The 12,422-nt window shown below is 40.2% G+C and overlaps 1 pseudogene; it reads left to right on the top strand.

Moving 5' to 3' along the window:
- The first annotated feature begins 8,429 nt into the window (after positions 1 to 8,429).
- On the top strand, positions 8,430 to 8,549 carry LOC146046544 (5S ribosomal RNA; annotated as a pseudogene).
- Positions 8,550 to 12,422: the final 3,873 nt, after the last annotated feature.

Here is a 12,422-nt window from a genome sequence, read left to right as displayed (position 1 = left end):
CATTATGGTCGAAAGTCATTAGGTCGAATCCATTAGGTCGATATGCTAAAAGGTCGACATGACTCTAGGTCGACATGGGAAAAGGTCGACATGATTCTAGGTCGAAAGGTCATTAGTTCGACAGGTCATTAGTTCGACAAGGTCATTAGTTCGACATTGTCTATGTCGACATTCACAAGGTCGACATGGAGTTTTTCACTGTTTTTTGAGCCAACATGTGCCGACAGGCGGTATTTCATGCCCTACCATCCACTAGGGCGTGGTGGGAGAATAAAATAGTGTGCCGAGCGTAGCGAGGCACCGTGCCCGACGCATTGCGAGCGCAGCGAGCGATGCGAGGGGATGCAGTGCACTTTAAACTGTGTCCATGTCGACTGTGTTGACATTCAGGTAAAAAAACAGTGAAAAACCCCATGTCGACCTTGTGAATGTCGACATAGACAATGTCGAACTAATGACCTTGTCGAACTAATGACCTGTCGAACTAATGACCTTTCGACCTAGAATCATGTCGACCTTTTCCCATGTCAACCTAGAGTCATGTCGACCTTTTAGCATGTCGACCTAATGGATTCGACCTAATGACTTTCGAACATAATGCAATAGACCAAATGATCCCAACCCTATAAAACAGTACATACAATGTAAGTAATATCTACCAAATACATGCCAACACCTTCATAGTGTAGAAAATATGCAGTAGAAGAGTCTAGTACATTTATATCCAAAAATACACACCAAACATATGTTGGACTCAGTGAAATGGTTCCTTAAGTGTTTTTTTTTTGGGGGGGTGAGTTCTTAAGCAGTTGCAGCATTCAGTAATTTGTCTTTTTTTTTCCACTTCATTGGCAACAAATAGAAACGACTACTGGACAACAACGAACAACTACTGGAAAACAAACAACAACTGCTGGTATATCAACTGCATCAAAGGAAACCAGTGAAACCCCAAAAACTTCTACTTTGTTAGGTAATTAGTCCAGTGTGAAGGAATGTTCCAGTTCCCTACACTATATAGTGCATTCAATTTTATAAATGAAAATACAATATGGTGGGAACTTTACAGTGAGATAAAAGCACTTGTAAGAACATTGGCTCGTTCAGTACATATCAGTGGATAAAGGAACAAACCGCATTCTATAAATGGTAAATACAGTATGTACAGAAGTTAACATGAATATCCCAAATAATATGCATCACATGCATGTACTTATACTGAATACTATGGGGATATGGGCAGATTGTCCTACCTGAAAGAAATTAGTTTTAACTAGTAACAGCCTTTGTTAAAGCAAAGTGGTAAAGTTGTTTAGAATGTTACATAAACATAAAATAAAACTGGATATAAAACAGTACATACAATGTAAGTAATATCTACCAAATACATGCCAAAACCTTCATAGTGAAGAAAATATGCAGTAGAAGAGTCTAGTACAGTACAGTATATCCAAAAATACACACCAAACATATGTTGGACTCAGTGAAGTGGTTCCTTAAGTGTTTATTTTTTTCTGGTGAGTTCTTAAGCAGGTCCAGCATTCAGTAATTTATCTTTTTTTCCCCACTTCATTGGCAACAAATAGAAACGACTACTGGACAACAACGAACAACTACCGGAAAACAAACAACAACTGCTGGTTTATCAACTGCATCAAAGGAAACCAGTGAAACGCCAAAAACGTCTACTTTGTTAGGTAATTATTCCAGTGTAAAGGAATGTTCCAGTTCCCTACACTAAGATGTAAAATTTAACTCGTAACCTGGAGGGTTCTCAAAGTAACTGTGGCTCGACACCAGTTGCCATAACACCTAGGAATAGAAATGGGATGGACAGCTCTAGGTAGATAGATAGACCAGAGTCTAAGCAGCAAGGCCGCCAAGAGAAATCCTGGGCCCCGGTAAAACAGTTTCCCAGTGGCTTCCACGGACAGATCTCCCCGCACACTCTACCTGCGCTGCCTCCCCCAAGTCATTGCATGGTCTGCAGACCTGCTTTTATGCTGCTGCTACCAAAGCATACAGTATACAGGGACAGTGTGCGCCTTAAAAAAATGTACACCGAAATTCCTATTACACCTGTCACACATCCATTACATATTATACTGCATGCCATAATTCTAGGCCCCGCACTATAAAAAGGACATTATTGAATTAGAAAAAATCCAGAGACGAGCAACAAAGCTTATTAGGGGAATGGAGAACTTAAGCTACGAGGAGAGATTAAGCAACTTGGGACTATTTATATTGGAAAAGAGACATTTAAGGGGGGACATGCTCAACATGTACAAATACATCAGGGGCCAATATAATGAACTGTCAAACACCCTTTTTTCTACTAGAAAGGAGTCTAGGATGAGAGGGCATGAGTATAGATTAGAATAACAAATATTTTGTTCAGCTAGAAGAAAAAAATTCTTTACAGTCAGAGCAGTCAAAATTTGGAACTCACTTCCTGGAGAGGTGGTGTCCGCAGACACATTAAATACGTTCAAAATAAAATTGGACAAACACTTATTGGTTAAAAACATCCATGGGTACATATGAGAAATATAATCTATCTTTAAAATATCAGAACACACTATACAGCAATGGATAATCTTTTATAAACATCCTAGGTTGAACTAGATGGACGCAAATCTTTTTTCAGCCTTACCTACTATGTAACTATGTAACTAAAATGCCCATTACACATTATGCCACACACCATGTTATTCCATGTACCATAATGCTCATTACATATTATGCAACACACTGTAAAGCCTATTACATATACCACACATTTTATGCCATATACAGTAAGTTCTGCTTACCTAAATACTCATTGTTATGGGTTTCATGCTTGATGCCAGGGGTTAACATGCTCTGCCAGGGGTTAACATGCTTGTTGCCTTGAGTTTACATGCTCTGCCCGGAGTTACATGCTCTGCCAGGGGTTAACATTCTCTGCCAGGGGTTAACATGCCCATTGCCATGGGGTTACAGTACATGCACTGTCATTGGTTACATGCTGACTTCCAGAGTTGGATCTCAGCCCCAGCAACATGCAGGGAGGCAGCAGAGACAGAGCACCCAGCCACCAAATAATAATAAAAAAACAGTTTGCGTCCAGATCTGAGCCCCCCTGAAAGGCCTGGGCCCGGGTAAACTGTACCTGCTCCCCCACCCCTCTCGTCGGCCTTGCTAAACAGACAGGACCGTATGTTACTTGTGTGTGATTGTATTATGGTACTGATTTATTTTAAATGTTATTTCCATGCAGCGCTCATTTGTTAGCATTGTTTAGGTGTTAAGGTTGAATGCAGTGTTATTGTAGTAAGTGTAGTGATGTGACTCACACTGTGAGCGAGACTGGCATTTCTAGCAGATATTTTGATCATCTGTCACAGCAATGTTGGTGCTCGTAGGGTTATTATCCAAATATCTTATTAAAATGATAAAGGAATATCTAGAATCCAATTAGAGAGTGCAGGAGGTCACATGGTGTGATTTGTTGCAAATAATTAATCAGAGGAGCATTTAACTTCCTTATATATACTTTATATGTTGATGTAATGCTGCTTTTACTTACTGTATGTTGTTGATGACAGATAATTACTGGCGGGACGTGGCTTCATGACATCACTGTGTCATCGTGATGTCCATGGCACGCATTTCGTACCTCAATCCTTGAAAATGTTCCCTTGAGGTATAAAATGCATTTGGCGCCGAAAACCCCGTCATCTACACTAGGACCTGCCTTCATCTCCCACACCCACGTGCCACGGACGTCACGGTGAGGCGGTGATGTCATCAAGCCGTGTCCCACCAGCACTGAGTCTCCTCGCTGCATCCAGTGGCTGAAATCCATCTGTTGAGCGAACAGCAAGTCTGAGGAATACTGCTCAGTAAGGGTAAGACAGGGACAGTGCAGAAACTGGGACTTTTTCTATAAAATCTCCACAGAAGGAGTGTAAACATTAACAAGTTTTTTTCCACAGGTGTTCACTCATTAACTCTTTCCCTTTTCCTTAAACTTTATTTATTTTTCATTATTTATTCTATATGCAATATTTTAGTGCCTCATACATAATCTTTATAGTACTTTTATTCCACCAAAAATTATCTATACATTATTTATGCTCTTGGTAATATATATATATATATATATATATATATATATATATATATATATATATATATATAAACTGTCCAAGGTCCAGCACTCCAAATAACCAGTAGAGAACTAGGTCCGGTGCCCTCAAAAGAAGACGAAATAGAGCAGGTGAAGGTGCGGCACTCCGGAACAATGATCAAATAAAGTCAGACGACAATGTACTGATTGACAATGTTTCAGTTGTATTTAACCAACTTTTTTCAAGTCATACATATAAAAAGACAGAGTGTACATAACTTAAATACTACTAAAAATCACCCGTGCAAAGTGAAGCTGTGGCAGAGAGGGCTGGACAATCTCCCGGCCCCGTCGCCGTGCAGTGACGTCATCGCGTAGCAGACGCAATGTAATGACAAGTAAACCATCACCATGACAACGGACAAGCAATCTGGAGGAGAAAGACAAATGTTATGAATATCAACAAATAAATGCAAGCACGAGCAAAAATATACAATGAATACCATGTTCCGTGACTATAGTACAAATAATGTAAAGACATTAGCGGAAACATGTATATGAGATGCTTTCATTGAGACCTCGGGGAGAGACCACATCTAATCGGTGGATCCACATCACCTCTCGTTGTAAGAGTTGCAGTGCCCTACTGCCACCTCGAATAGAGGGGGGAATGGTATCAATAATGCGGTAACGTAAAGAGTTGAGAGGGTGAGAGAATTCAGCAAACTCTTTACGTTACCGCATTATTGATACCATAAACCTCACCACTGCTCTCAGGCCTTGAGCAAAGGAGATCCAGAGATTTCTCTTCGGCAGACACTCTTTCTGGCTACAATTCGGCAACAATCTGAGTGGTGGTAAGACCCCTATTCAGGGGCTATTTTCAAAAAACAAATGTTTGTGACTACCACCCATTTTTGTCTGCCAATTTATATAATATGCTATGTATTAGAGTGTAGCTTGGAATATACACCATAGACCAAGCAACTCATTGATATTTATTACCGGTGCCTCCCCTGCCGGGATAGAAATTTCTGGGAGCAACTTTTCAGAAAAATTATTTGTATAAACACATCTACGCTTTCTGAGAGAGAGATCACTAATAGTGAAGACTGTTTATTTGTTTATTTTATTATTTATTTACTTATTTTCCTGCATAAACCAAGGAACCTATATAGCAGGAAGGTTGATGTATATGCGCATATGAGTTAGTGGATACAATCAGACAATATATTAATCTCTGTCGTGATATATTCTTCCATCAAAGCATATACTCTTCCCGGCTTTTTCTTGCCTGTTGTTCTTTCTTTTCCTTACCTGTGGGGATTTTTCAAGTTGCACTTAAGGGTAGAGTGCACCGCTCATCGCCCACCAATACTGAAAAGCAAGTGGGAGAAAGCAGCGTGCACAGACACCCAGGAATGCGACATATCTGCCCTTAATCTGTACACTTTCAGGGTACAAACCTCATTGATTGAGGGTAGACTTCCCTGCAAGGGCATTGCCAACCAGGGAGTCACCCACTCTAACATTGAGGGACTAATATCCTTACTCTTTTCACACCCAAATCGGCAACTGTCACACGGACAGACCCGCTCAATTGTAAGGACTGGTAGAGCCAGCCCGGTAAGAGCAATCAGCAGCAGTCACCGTGGTAACAAACAACCTGCAGGGGTGTACTGACACGAGTTTGTCCTACTCTTTATCTCTTATTTTTGGTGTTCTATATACCAATTTTTTGGCTATATAAAAAATGACTCTCTCAAGAAAAGCGCATTCACTTTTTTACTTCCTGAACCTCACTTGGTACTCTTTACCTAGAACGGCGCCCACGATGTTCATCTCAGTTGTCGGGCCGAAAATCGCTGTCATCGCGGTGATTGAGGCATCGCGGGTGTTATTTGCGGTACAAGATGACCGCGATGGCCGCGATTCCTCAACTTTTTCATCGCGTTGGTCGCATCGCAGGTGCCCAGTAATATGGCCGCGATGTGCCCGAGATGACCGCGATGGGCGCCGTTCTAGGTAAAGAGTACCGTTTATTTAATTATTTATTTACTTATTTTCCTGCATAAACCAAGGAACCTATATAGCAGGAAGGTTGATGTATATGCGCATATGAGTTAGTGGATACAATCAGACAATATATTAATCTCTGTCGTGATATATTCTTCCATCAAAGCATATACTCTTCCCGGCTGTTTCTTGCCTGTTGTTCTTTCTTTTCCTTACCTGTGGGGATTGCACTTAAGGGTAGAGTGCACTGCTCATCGCCCACCAATACTGTGTTCTATATACCAATTTTTTGGTTATATAAAAAATTACTCTCTCAAGAAAAGCGCATTCACTTTTTTACTTCCTGAACCTCACTTTTATAAAAAAGGATCACCCCTCTTATCTTTTTATCACTGTGGTACCTCTACCCCCCACTTTTTTTGTGTGATTGATAGCTCCCAATCAGAACTTCTCTTAGATTGGTAAGCCCCGTACTATTTTAGACCAATTCACAACAACTTTAGAACTCTCAATAAAATAGAGTTCTTAAGAGAAAAAAACTTCTTGTATGTTTTATGTATGTTCGTCCTGTTATGTCATTGAGAAAAAAACTTTTTTAATGAATACATGATTAAACGTTAAGTTTTAAATTCAAAGCGTGCCCCCAAAAAAAGAGAGTACTTTCTCTTTTCTCTTGTTTGTATCATATATTACTCTCAGGGGAGCACCTCCACAACATCTACTAGTGCAGTGGCACGTGATAAATTAAAACTGTGGATCATCATATACATTACACATATTGTACTCTAAACTATATGTGGTACTAGTGCACAGGTTATCAGTCCCCATACCCCTTTCCCTATTTTGAAATCCCTCTGATGTTATTGTGCATTCTCGGCTGTTTGCAGTGTTCTCAATGACCTTCTCCATCTTTGCGCATTCGCAATCGACGAAATTTCAAGTTTTTAGATCAGTTTTATCTTCAAAGATGTGGTACAGCGATGGGCACTATTTTTGCACCCAGTTTCACAAATCTTTTTATGGGGAGTTGGGAGAAACGTTTTATCTACACGGACCATGCTTTTAAAGATAATTTCAGATTTTACAAAATATATATTGACGACATTTTAATTGTGTGGGATGGAGATGAAGACCAGTTCTCAGAGTTTTTAAATTACATTGGAAACAACCAGATGAATCTAAAACTCACGTCCAGCATCAACAAAACAAAAATTGAGTTCCTGGACTTGGTATTAATGGGGGAAGGTACCGAAGTACATACAAAAAACTTCATCAAAAAAGTGGACACTAATAGTTACCTACCTACACTACAGGAGTAACCACCTACGAAAATGGAAAGAGAACATCCCTTACTCCCAGTTCAATCGTATAAAAAGAAACTGCGATAAAGATGAAGAATGCGACACTCAACTTGAAATATACAGAAAAAGATTTGAGGAAAAAGAATACCCCACCCAAGTCCTTCAGTACGCACTAACGAGAGTAAACAATATCAAAAGGGATGACCTGCTGGAATACAATACAAAGAAAGAGAAAAAAAGAATCATTGGCCTTCATCACCACGTATAACTAACACGAAATGAAAATAAAACAGAGCCTCAAGAAACACTGGAACATATTGCTTATGGATCCAACCCTGAAACAAAATCTACCACCCAACCCTGAAGTAATTTTTAAGAAGTCCAAGAACCTGAAAGATATCCTGGCACCAAGCCTACTAACATCCAAAAACGTACAACCAAACTCCGGACTGAAATTCAACATATGCAGGTTTGTCCATCCCAACAGAAAGATTTAACAACTTCGACGATTCCAAAGAATACCTAATCAAAGACTTCATGAACTGTAATACAACATTGGTAATCTACCTTCTGGAATGCCCATGCCATCTGAAATACGTGGGGAAAACAAAGAGACCTTTGAAACTGAGAATCTAAGAACACAGCAGAAATATCAAGAACAAGATAGACAGCCATGCCATCTACAAGCATTTCGAGATTCATCATAACGCCAACCCTGAGGGACTGACCTTCAAGTCCATCAAATGGGTCAAAATGGGACCAAGAGGTGGCATTTTGGCAAACAAATTATCCCAGAGAGAAATGTACTGAATCTTCGAATTGAACACACTGCATCCCCTTGGTTTCAACGACAGTTATGAAATAGCACCATTCTTATAAGGTCCTCTCTGAGTTACCCCTCCTTCTTTTATCACAAAACCACCCCCCCTCCCTGTTTTTTCCCCTGGGTGCGATATAATAAAGGATAATTGAAACCTCCTAAAAGTGTCTTCATATTTATCTACAGTCAAACCACACTTAGTTATGCCCAATCTCGTCCGATCTTGGAAGCTAAGCAGTGTTGGGCCGCGTTAGTACCAAGAAGGGAGACCTCTTGGGAAAACCCGGTGCTGTGGTAAAAAGATTATTGATGGACCTTTGGTGGAGAGATACTGTATACTGTAATTTCCCTCCCTTCAACCACGTAGCACTTCTTTCTAATCCTTATGAAATCCCTATATAACAGTTTTAAAATCACTTAGCACCTCTTTTTAAACTTTTTAATCTTTCATCTATCGGTAGTGTCACCCTCCTAATATTACTATGTATATTTTATTAAACTTTTAACAATATGTCACTCTTCCAAATAACATTTATAGAAATATTGAATCAAACACTCTCAAATTGTTAACCTATAGCACATAGCACTTTCCTCTTTAAATCCAACAGCTCAATTCCCCATATTATCGAGGTAGAATTCACTAAATAGAATTGTTCACCATCTAATTGACATTTGATTAACATATAGTCTCTGTGTATAACTACACGCATGTATAATACCGAATTATGTTGTTACTGTGTTTTTGTTCCTTTGTTCTTTTATATGTTAACCTGTACGGCAAAAATCTACACTAAGATGGCCGCCGCTAAAATGACATCAGATTCAGGCCTTGAAATCCCTGAAAAAATGGCCGCTGGCACCCAGTACTACAGACTCCTTTCCAAGAGAGCCCTGTATGATGCTTCGCCGGGAGTGTCTCCACCCGGCGAATGCGCAAAGACGGAGAAAGTAATTGAGAACACTGCAAACAGCCGGGCATGCGCAATAACATCAGAGGGATGCCGGAAACGTGGTGGAAGTGCCGCGATTTACCAATTGTGCTTGCGGTGGACACTTTATAAACATTTCTTTACATCTTAAGTATGGCGATTGTCTAAATATATATATGTAGTAACAGTATCTAACTGAGTGCATTCTATACCCATTGAGTAGAATGGGACATATATAACTCCATATGATCAATTAGTCACAGGAAGTGATGTCACTAAGTCCCTAGGCAGGCATACAGGTATAAATACCGGCCTGGCTTCAGTTGCTCCTCACCCCTTGATAAAGTCACATAGACGAAACGCATTGGGCTACATAACCTCCTAACCATTTGTTTTATATGTAGAAAGCCTTCGTTTTTATACATTAGTTTTGTATATATATATATTTTTTTATTTTATATATTTATACATCGTGTATCCTCCCTGTATTTTTGCATTTTTGTATACTTATATTTTTACCCATGTCCTTATATACCCCATTATTTTTCATCTAATTAAATACATTTTTATTTATAAAACAGCCATATCAGCACAGTAATTAGTCGCCGCTATCTTTATCCACTTACTCATATATATGTGTGTGTGTGTGTGTGTGTGTGTGTGTGTGTGTGTGTGTGTGTGTGTGTGTGTGTGTGTGTGAAAGAAAAGACATAACTGTACTGTAGAGAACTATATAGTGCATTCAATTCTGTAAATGAAAATACAATATGGTGGAAACTTTACAGTGAGATAAAAGCACTTGTAAGAACATTGACTTGTTCAGTACATATCAGTGGATAAAGGAACAAACCGCATTCTATAAATGGTAAATACAGTATGTACAGATGTTAACATGAATATCCCAAATAATATGCATCACATGCATGTACTTATACTGAATACTATGGGGGTATGGGCAGATTGTCCTACGTGACAGAAATGGATTTTAACTAGTAACAGCCTTTGTCAAAGCAAAGTGGTAAAGTTGTTTAGAATGTTACATAAAGCTAAAATAAAACTGGATATAAAACAGTACATACAATGTAAGTAATAACTACCAAACATACGTTAAAACCTTCTGTAATGATCAGGTCAGGTGGTAGGCTTAATAAAGCATGCCTCCTGTTATTGTTATGTGTGAGATATATTTCTGGTATTGTGTGTAAAAACATGTCTGCTATTATTATGTCGGAGATCAGAACATGTCTTGTATTATGTGTGTAAACTATTGGTGACCCAGGGAGTGTAACCATCTGTATAGTTCTCTGGAGTTAGGATGTCAGATACCACGGTCCTCAAGAGAGGTTAGAGACTGTCTCCTTCCTCCTGATCTCTTATCAGTGAAGCCTGTCTGCTATGCATCTCACTTGATAAGGAAGGAGTATCAATTAGTTTGAAAACAGCAGACAAAATCTGCATGTACTGTAGAAGATACATTACCAGGGACATTCCCTAGTTCCAGCAAGGAATGGGTCAAATCCCAAGGGTGGGAGGGATGAGGGAGCCTGTAAGTAAAAATGTCCCTCTTGTTAATATGTCAGTGTTACTTCTTGGGGGACCAGCAAACTAGCTAGAAGCGACCTGTTTGATTTCATGTGGAGACCCCCCCACTACAGAAGGAGTACTGGGGTGTAAGATACAGTTCTGTCATTTTTGAATTCCCTTTTATTTCTGAATTGCAATTTTCTTGTGTCCTTTTAAAATCATTGTAATATCTTGTAATAATTTTTATCACTTAAAGCTCTGTAGTATTTCTAGGAATAAATAATACCTATTCCCAGTTCTGATTTTGTGATTCTTAGGACCTTGTAAGCCAAAGAAGAGAACGCTACAATGTTACCATTTGTATATTGCATTGTATGGTCAGGTGCGAGCAAAGCCGCCCCTTGCGCAGTTTCAAAGCTCTAAAATCAGGCTTGGCTGGTGGCAGTGTACCTCATAGAGGGGACTTGTGTCCAAAGTGAACCCCAGTCACGGCCGGAATTGCTAAGATTGATGTATCTGAACAGGCGACCGGCGGGTCCGTGACATTTGGTGGCAGCGGTGGGAATGATATTTAATTTTCTTTTTAACAATTTAAGTGAGTGTGGGTAGAATTTTGTGAGAAATACCCACATCACCAGAATCAGAACTCAGAGCTTTACTATAATTTTAGAAGTCACACAGTGAGTGCAATCTCTGTTTTCCCTCTCTTCTCTTTTTTTAATTTCCTATCTTTTTATTTGACAAGCGTGAGACTCAGGATGGCTGATTACCAGCAGATGGAGAGAGATGACCTGGCAGTTGTGTGTATGCAGAGGAATATCCCTTGGGCTGGTCAGAGTAGAGAACATTTGATTCGGGCAATCGTGGATGCCGATCAGACTCTAGCTGCTGGATGAAACCAGTCCATGGACAATCCTAACCCAGGGGCTCAGTCACCACTGGACATTACAACCGATGCCCGCCAGGGTCAAATACTTCTGCTGGACCCAGCAAGTCTACACTGCAGAGTTACCTTCTAACTGCTATTGGGCAAATGAAGGATGTGAACCCAGCCTTCGCCTTCCAACTGATGCAGCACTACCAAGCAATTGTTGACAGAGGAGCTGCAGAGCGCAAGGCCGAATGAGAGGCTGAGGTTGCAGATCGTCAGGCTGAGCGTGAGTACCAGTTGGAGCTGGTGAGTGTGGGTAGAATTTTGTGAGAAATACCCACATTACCAAAATCAGAACTGGGATTATGTATTATTTATTTACGTGAGACTTTATCTACCGTGGCTACTTTGTTAGCAGGAGATGGGCTTCGTACTGAACTTTTACTGTCTGTGGAAGGAAATAATGTGTTGGATCAAGATTTGGACTCTGTTATCAATCATGGGGAGCCTAGCAAGTGACAGAGGTCCCAAATAACCGCTGACGCGAATTTCACCGGACCGCGTCATGCACAGTTCCCTGTCTTGGAAGCAGACAGAGGAAGCCAAGTGAGTGTCAGCTTGGTTGTGAATAATGAGCTGGCCCTGGACACTACCACTGATGCTCAGAGAGCTGACATCTCTGCTTGCACCAGGGAGGCTGTAGAATGTGTGGCAGTCAGGGAGACTGCAGAGTACCAATCCCCTACAGCACCAGAAGAGCCCAGTGAGTATTCTGACCCATATGGTGAGGATGATCTGTTTAACTTTATGGGCCCAGAAGAACTCACTAAAGAATGTCAGCTGCAAG

Source organism: Crinia signifera, chromosome 11 (assembly GCF_055691185.1).
Source record: "Crinia signifera chromosome 11, ASM5569118v1, whole genome shotgun sequence".
NCBI classification, from domain to species: Eukaryota; Metazoa; Chordata; class Amphibia; order Anura; family Myobatrachidae; genus Crinia; species Crinia signifera.
The sequence above is the reverse complement of the archived record's forward strand: the minus strand, read 5'-3'. Positions and strand labels throughout refer to the sequence as shown.